Genomic DNA, 9,325 nt, shown 5'->3' with positions numbered 1-9,325 from the left:
CACACTGTGGAGGGAGGTGACTTTATTTTAGTTTTTTCTTTTCAATCTTTATTCAAAAACATCCAAGTGTACAAACAGTACAAACGTGCTCAATATAGTTGTGGACATAGTCGAGAGTAATAATTACAAAATAATAGAAAAAAGAAATGCATAAAAATAAAGAAAATAAGAGGAACAATAAGAAAAAATAAAAACAAATTGAGATAATCAACTACAGTAAAAACAGAACTAGAATCACGGCCTCGTGGTCGTATCCCTCCGCCACTCTGACTATTTTCAGGTTACATCCCTGTTTATCCAGAGTCATAAAATATGAAATTTTTGTCATGAATAGTGTTTTGTGGGGTCATCACGCACTTGAACTTTGACCTTTGACCACCATAACCCACGCAGTTCACCCTTAAGTCCGTCCTGTTCTCCTGGACACGATATCTCAGGAACGCCTCGACGGAACTTCATCAAATTTTTGGCGCAAACATTCACCAGGACTCAAGGGTGAACTGATTAGATTTTGATGACTAAAGGTCAAAGGTCAAGTTCACAGTGACCTCACAAAACATGGTTTTTTGTCCTTGTGAACGCGGTATCAGAAATTATGACAAAATTTCACACTAATGTTTAATATTCTATGACTGAATAAACAGGGATGTAACCTGGAGCGAGTCTGAGTGGCGGAGGGATACGACCACGAGGAGGTGATTCTAGTTCTAAGATAAGACTGTATAGAAGGAAATGAGCAATAAGAAACCTTTGGTCTCCTCTGTCTGCTCTCCTCCTTTTATTTCTTTATCAAATAATCACTAATGAAGATCTTATTATGGCACATTCAGACCTTAAAAAAGGGGGAAGACGAAAGAAGGTAAATATAGACTGATGGACTCATTCTAGTTAATTACCAGTGTTTGGTTTAATTAAGGAGCGATTCGGTGAGACAGCAGCTCAGCAGCTGCACGAATTGGTTTGTAATTATAAAGTGTGAAGGTAGTCGGCAGGACACACACATCACTCAGCTGCTGCAGGGGCGCCTGGGAAAAAAAAGCTCCTTGAATCTGGCACAAACATTCACTTGGACTCGAGGTTGAACTGATTAGGGTTTACTGGTCAAAGGTCAAAGGTCAGTGAGACCTCACAAAATGTGTTTTTGGCCGTAACTCAAGAATTCACATGCTAATTATGATGCAATCTAACATCCTACTGAAATGTCCAATAGGATGAAATGAGAAAGTTCACTGTGACATCACTATGTTCTGCAAAAACACTTGTGGCCGTTATTCAGCGCCACAAGTTCCTCAGATTAAGGTTTTGCAAAACATACGATCGTCTGTGATCGAAAGTACGATGCGTTGTCACGGATCAAATAATTTCACCACAAGAAAAGGCTTCCTTCTTCTGAAGTCAGTCATCATCATCCATCCAGACGAATTCATCAGAAATGAAACACATTTTAAAAACCTAGTACCTGTCCGGATCCTGATTTTACACCCGTGACGTCGTCTGACAAAATCACCAAAGTCAAAGACTGAGCTGTGACTTCAGCCGGATTTACTGAAACATGATCAGAGAGAAAGTTAGAAGCACAGCCTCCGTCTGGATCCACAACAGTTTAGTCTTTATTCACTTCAGCTGTTTACTAGAGGCAGGTCTTTATGTCTGACTCCCTCTGTTTCATCGTTAGTTCGAAGCCTCGTTACCGACGACCCCCCCACCCCCGGCTAAGTAATGATATAATAATAATAAAAAAATGCCAAGTGTAATGATCTTCATGTGTGTGGCATGGCACTTTAAATGCAGTGTGGTCTGTAAACCACCAGAGGTCAGTGTGAGTCAAGTCCTGCTGCTGTCTCTGGTCAGTCACCACAGGTGCGTTACAGGAGTAAGACAGTGAGACGTGCATCACTGAGGTTGGAGTTAGTTACTGTGATAAGAGACTCACATGAAATCTGCTTGAAAGACACTCAGAGGTGATCAGTCAGAGTCATCTACAAGTACGTTTCTTAACCGAGCAGACAAAAGCAATATGTTTAACGACATGTTAATTTTAGTGCCTCAGGCTACCTGTTTCCCCCTGTTTCCACTCTGTGTGCTAAGCTAAGCTATACTAAGCTAACCTGTTGCATGTGGCCGACCTTGTTTCTGTAACGGATCGGGCTGGATTCATTCTATATTTTACCGATTGTCAACAAAAGACCAGAAGACTCGACGACACTTTGTTTGTTGTCGGGTTGTTTGTCAAACTTCTTGAAATTTGGCTCGTTCACCTGGACTCAAGGATGAACGGATTACTCAAAGTCAAAGAAAGAAAGAAAACACTTTTTAGCCATTACTCAAGACTTCACACAGCAATTATGAAATTTCACACAAATGTTTAATATTTTATATATGACCCTGGATAAACAGGGATGTGACCTGACACCAGTCTGAGTGGCGGAGGCAGACGACTGTGAGGCGATAATTTTATAGTTTATTTATAGTAGTTTTCAACGCTGTGATCACCACAAATTAAGTTCCATTCACCTCCACTGTACTGAAGTGAAGGCGGACAAATAAACCAAAACCGCATGGCTGGAGTGATGTCATCGGGGTGAAGTAACCCTTTAATAACCCTCTGGACTCTGGTTGTTCAGTGGAGAACACGATGAACATGTTTTATTTACATGAATGTAACTTTATTTATATGGTCGTGTAGAGACAAGCTGAGATGTGGGGCTTTAAAAACACGACCTGATTCACGTGCAGGTCATTTATTAAAATCAGGTTTTAAAATAGTGAGTTTCTAACATTAATTAATATATTCAGTTGGATTTCTAATGAAAAAGTTGAAGAATAAACTTGCTTTACGTGTAGACTGTAACTTTAGAGCTTTAGTTCTTCCATTTTGAATTGTTTTCATTTGTATAAACATGAAACAATAATTTTTACAACCTTAAACTGTTGTTTGATCATATTCTGAGTAATTATAACTAAAGATTTTTAAATTTACAGCCTCCTGTGTTATTTTTCTGAAAGCTTTACACACTTGTGGAGTAAGAACAGCTGAAGAGATCGACCCTGACTCCAGAGGGTTAAATGTTTAGTGATTTTATCAAGTTTCACATTCAGAGCTCAGATGAGGGTCTCTTTGTCTTTCAGAGAAGGCGCCCACTTCCTCCCCGTCTCCTGGTTTTGGGTTTGATCTCCTGCCGTTATCAGGCTTGATCCTCCTTAAATGGAAATAAAGGAGAGAGCTGTTCTCTGATGAGAAACAAAAAAGAAAGGACAGAAAAGAAAGAGCTCTAATAAATCTAACCATGAATATCAAATATATATTTTAAGGATAGAGTTTTCAAGCAAAGCATTCACCTTGAAGAAGTCGTGGAGACAATTACAAGAGCTGTATTTTTCATTATTAGCTGCAGAATCCGTCCGTCTTAAGTTATGCAGGTGGACTGCAGATGCTAATTTCTCCAGAGACGTCTTTCTGTCTCTGTTAGCACAATGTGTGAACGGTGGCCTCCCTAACTTTTACCCAGTGCACGCTGGGGTAGGAAGGAAGGAAGGGCAAAAGGAAGGAGGGAAGGAAGGAAGGAAGAAATGTTTGCTCATACAGATCCATAACCTCCTCGCTGACCAATAACATGGAGCCTCCCTGATGATCTCAGAGCCCCTCCCCTGTGTGCAGTGATGCAGATGATCCACGCTGTGGTTGATCTGTTCCTCCCCTCCCCCTCCATTGTCCTCACTCAGTCCTTGGTGGTGTGGGGGAGGGGAGAGTGGGAGGGAGGGGAGGAGAAGGGTGTAGGTCATGAGGAGAGCAGGAGGAGCAGTGCTCGCAAACACACACACACAAACACACACACAAACACACACACACAAACACACAAAGGAGGGTATAACGTATCAGTGACATCAGTGTGTCAGTGTTTGTAACAGTCACATTGATTCCCAACAGGAAGCTCTGTTATAGCTAAAAACAGAAGAAGAAGAAAAAACAGAAGCACATCGAAAAACTAAAATCCTGAGAGTATCGACCCTCCGACAGACCGCTGTCCACTCTGCTGTTTCATTACGTCGAAACACCGGTGGAAGGGTCCTTTACTTCCTGTACTGTGCTGCTGTAGACATTTTGGCGAGTTGTTCTGAGAATCATCATCAGCTTCGGTCGAACAGCGACGGTTGTGGTCACGAGAGGAACTGCAGCGCAAAGCAACGATCCGTAACGTGAGGGTTCGATATCTGACGGATAAAACAAACAGCTTCTCTACACACGTCGCCCGCTTCGCAACACCAACACTTCCTGTCTCTTAGTCACATGTCGCTAAACTAACCAATCAGAGACGAGGAGGACTTAGCGGTAAATAAGTAGGTTACTGCAACAGTTTTTAAAGATGCACATGTAAATATTTAAACTTGTAAATATGTAAATAATTGTATAAACATAAATATGTAAATAATTAATTGTATAAACACGTAAACAGTATGATTTAACATCTAAACCTTCCCTCACTGACATACATACATTCAGACATTTCCTAGCCCCTAACTTTAACCATCGTAACTAAAAGTTTTTCCTTCACTTCAGGGGTCAAAGGACAGGAGGTGTTGTATGGTTTCTAGATTGTAAAGCACCTTGAGGTAAATTTGTGATACTGTACATGAGTCGGTCTGCCTCTCCTGTGCAGTGAATGCGATGCGGCCATGATGGACCGGAAAGTGAAAACACAGATAAAGTTCCATTTAATGATTTGCTCTTTTACGATCTGTATGTATTATTATTGAATTGAAAGACATCTGATGGAATCATGTGTAAAGATCTATATCCTCAGCCGTCCATCCCTCCATCCATCTGTCTGCCCACTCATCTATCCATCATCCCTCTCTCAGTCGGCCAATCGATACCTGATGTCAGGATGAGGTAAGTGATGACTTCAGAGTCATTAAGCGATGTGATAGGCTTACATAGTGCCATCAGCAGCCGCTGCTGGAAATGGATGGACCCAGACACCCCGGGTCGTATTTCAGTAGTCTCTGGCACGCGCACACACACACACACACACCAGTTGTAATAGGTCACTTTTTGGGACATTACATAGACGTGCATTCATTTCCAGGAGACTAACCCAAACCCTAACCATGGCTTGTCTAACCCTGACTCCGCAATTGTACAAGCCATCTCAAATTCACTGGTCTTTGGTCTGAAATTTGTCCCCAAAAGTAGGCTATAACAGAAACACACACACACACACACACTGGCCCAGTGAGGACCTTGCATCTCCTGCCATAGAAATTGATTTTTCCCCTGCAGACCACACAGGGCTGATTCATATCTCTACTGATTTAGATGAGATGAAGTGAACAGGATGAAATGAGAACGGCCTCAGAAATTAATTAGAAATGAATCAAATTAATCTTTTCAACATACACACATTGAAACAGTTAAGATATTCACTCAGAAAGAAAAAGACATTATGACATCACGGAGCTTTAATGGGATATTAATTATGACATAATACTTCAGAGATCTGAAGGTCGTCACAATGAAAACTGGCGATGCAGCTGCTGGATGTTGACACTAAAGCAATCAGCTGTTTCCACTGTCAACTGGTCTGTTACTGGAATTTCTCAGTTGAGGAGAATCGGGACAGAAAACTCATAAACTGGATCAAATTAGAGCACAAAGCAGGACAACAGGGCAGCTGTTTGAAACACAAACACATCTCTGGTGTCAGACACCACTGTATGTCCATACGCGTTACATACGGTGACCAGATTTCTAAAATGAAAACTGGGGACGTTTCCGGTTCGGCATCAATATATCATTAAAATATAAAATGTTTTTACCTATGAAATAAAAAAAGGGGTGGGGGGGGGGCAGTCTTGGTGGTGGATTTTGACCATGGTAACTGTTGTTCTGTAATAAACTAAGGTGAAGGACGACTGATAAAACAACGACTCCCTACCTTTGAAGCTATCGCAAAGTCCAACTGTCTGTCTATTCCTCGATTATTTATATTCCTTTAGTTCATAAGTGTCCATAGATCAAAAGAATCAAAAACATTTCTCATGAAAGTTTTCCAGGTTGTTAATATTGTTGTCGGGTCACTTCTTCTTCTTCACTTCTTCCAACATAAAAATGTTTTTTTCAAGTTTCGGCTGGTTATGAACTCCCGACCAATGAGTGAGCCAGCTAACCTTTTCTCTGCCAAGAGACAAAAAAATAAATAAATTATTTGGATAACTGTATTTTGTTGATTTTAGCTTTATTTCTGAAGCTGCTGTAGCTAACAACCAGCCCCCTCTGTTGGCCAAAACAGGCACAACACATGACGTCTGTTTTTTATTCACAGTTGAAAACAGGGATGTTTCCGGGGACTGAAAATGCCTATACTTTTATTTGATTGATAGCAGAAATAGGAAAGTCCACATCCACGACGCCACCGTGAATTCAGGCAAAGAGGATTGAAGCAGGTGCAGACAAACACCTCTACTTGACGAACCCGCGAAAATGTCAGAGATGATAGATACAAGTCAAGCTAGCTTCAAGACACAACAGCCGACCGTGGCCACAAGAGGGCAGTGATTAACAAGATGATCGCACACGGCCGACATCAGATCCTTTATGGGGCAGAACGCTGCTCTGAGATGTGAGGACAGATTTCTCTTCCACTAATTGATGTATATTTTTAGGTTTCACTGGTCGAGTTCTGCTTGCCTTGCTCGTCCTGACGGCGCGCCACTGCGTTGAATGAATGCCATTATGTTTCCTGTGTGTGTGTGTGTGTGTGTGTGTGTGTGTGTGTGTGTGTGTGTGTGTGTGTGTGTGTGTGTGTGTGTGTGTGTGTGTGTGCTGGCAATTGATACACTGGCTCTCAGTGTCACATTTCTACCATTTGTCTCCCTTGGAAACAGAGAGAGAGAGAGAGAGAGAGAGAGAGACTTAAAACCCCAGAGCAAACAGGAGGACATCTGGACATGTCTCCTCCTCTCTCTCTCCTCACCTCCTCCCTTTTCTTCTGTCTCCTCCCTCCTTTATTCTCCACCTTTATTCTGCCTCTCTGTCCTCCTCCTCTCCTCTCCTCCTGCTCCATGCGCTCTTCACTTCTCTCTCCTTCCCTTTTTATCATATTCTCCTCTCTCTCTGTGTCACTCTCTGGGGGCTATCAATCACGGTTGCCGTGACGGTGGCCGGGCTGTAGGTGGTCATGCCAACAGCAGATGGCTCTTTATTGCTGGAGCCCTGTCCTCTCCATGACAACCGCAGAGAGCAGGAAGTGACACATCCAGCCGAGTGGAGAGAGATTCATCTGGACAGGAGACACGCACGCATGCATGCACACACACGCACACACACACACGCACGCACGCACGCGCACACACACACACACACACACACACTGAGTAACAGACATGAAAGGGTGAGGAAGAGAGTCAACAGAGCTTCTAGTGTATGTCGACTGAAGCTTATGTATTGAATTAAATATTTCTTTATTTTGGGTTCTTTTTGGAGGTAGATAATATCCAAAGGTTTTATGTCTCCTCTTGTGTCGTCTCTCATTTTAAAGGCTCTGTGTCCTCATTACATAACTGCTTTACTGTTATGATTTATTCATGAACATAAGTCTCAAATATGAAAAAATATCCAAATAGTCTATTTCTGCTTCACACACAGACACACAGCTTTTATAGATATACAACTTTTAACAATTTGACTTATTTTCATGATTAAGCTATAGACACAGTCTCTACAGTCAACCTGCTGAGTGAAATGTGATCATTCAGATTCAGATTCGGATAACTTTATTTATCCAAAGAAGGGCTATTCCTTTGCAGCTTACCCAGTACACACACACAACTTAAAAACTGCAGGCAAAGAGGCAACAGATCAGCATACATAGGTCAATACAAGGAACAACAAGCAGCAATAAGTCAAATAAGAATAACTACAAGTAAAATAAATAATTATAATCACCTACTCGTGGTTGTCTGCCTCCCCCACCCAGTTTCTGTTGCATCCCTGTTTATCCAGTCGTATAAAATATGAACCTGTTGTGTGAAATTTTGTCATAATTGCTGTGTGAAGTCTTGAGTAATGGCTGAAAAGTGTTTTCTTATGTCACCGTGACCTTTGACCTTTGACCTCTGACCACCAGAATCTAATCAGTTCATCCTTGAGTCGTACTGAATGTTTGTGCCAAATTAGAAGAAATTCCCTCGAGGCGTTTCTGAGATATTGCCTTCACAGAGCCAAAACCGTGTTGTGTGTGTGTGGGTTCACCACGCCCTTGACCTTTGACCTTTAACCACCAGAATCTAATCAGTTCATCCTTGAGTCCAATTGAATGTTTGTGCCAAATTTAAAGAAATTCCCTCGAGGTGTTTCTGAGATATCATGTCCACTGGAAAAAATAATATGGCCTCCAGCTCTGAATGTCACTGGAAATAAAAATTATATATAAAACCTTTATATTGACATATATATTTAAATTATATATATAAATATGTATGTTTATGTTGGCTTGTATGTATTATTGTATGTATTCCTATTTTGTAGAGTGTGCACAGTGTGTTAGTCACCCAGTATTTACATGATGTTGTTCCAAGCATCACTTCATTTGTGTTTGTGTGTGTAAACCTGGAGGCCGGGGGTTTACAGGAAGTACAACGGTTTCACTGACATGTCTCAACTACAGGTAAAGACTTACCTTCCTGACCCACCGCTGCTTTTCCATTGTCGTTTCATTTGCAAAAAGATGAATAAAATTTCAGCTCTCAAGCCCTCGCTGTTCCGCAGTCGGTACGTCGCCTGGGATCCCACAATGCCTTGCAGAGCGATTTACTTGCATCCCATAGAATTTGAATTGGGGCAAACTTTGTGTTGCGTCATGTGGCATCATGCTCAGCAGGTGCCAAATCTACAACAATGAGCTGAGAGACTAAAAAAGGCTCCATAGAGCTGAGAACTGTTTAAAGAATATTCTGTGACAAAGATCTGTACAAGCTTTCTAGTCACTGGATCTGTCGTCAATATAAAAATACTGATCAGTGAAGCTTAAAGGAGACGGCGTTTAAAACCACAAGTGCTAATAATGTGTGCGGACGACGTGAAAATACCAGGTGGCTGAGAATCATCTTTCCTAAGTCCTCTGCCTTCAGAGATCAGCTCAGTGTGTTTGCTTCATTCAAATCCATCTCTGCCCTTTATCTTTTATTGTGATGCAGATGATTCTAGTTAATGTTTATTTCTGTAGCAGAATCTCAACACCAGCACCCCTCTGTTAATGCCTCACAAATACATGCCCACACTCGGGCTCAGAGGAGTATTTACAAAGCTTTCTTCTTCTCTTTATCT

The sequence above is a fragment of the Seriola dumerili genome, unplaced genomic scaffold, assembly GCF_002260705.1.
Source record: "Seriola dumerili isolate Sdu_G_001 unplaced genomic scaffold, Sdu_1.0 BDQW01001892.1, whole genome shotgun sequence".
NCBI lineage: Eukaryota > Metazoa > Chordata > Actinopteri > Carangiformes > Carangidae > Seriola > Seriola dumerili.
The sequence above is the reverse complement of the archived record's forward strand: the minus strand, read 5'-3'. Positions refer to the sequence as shown.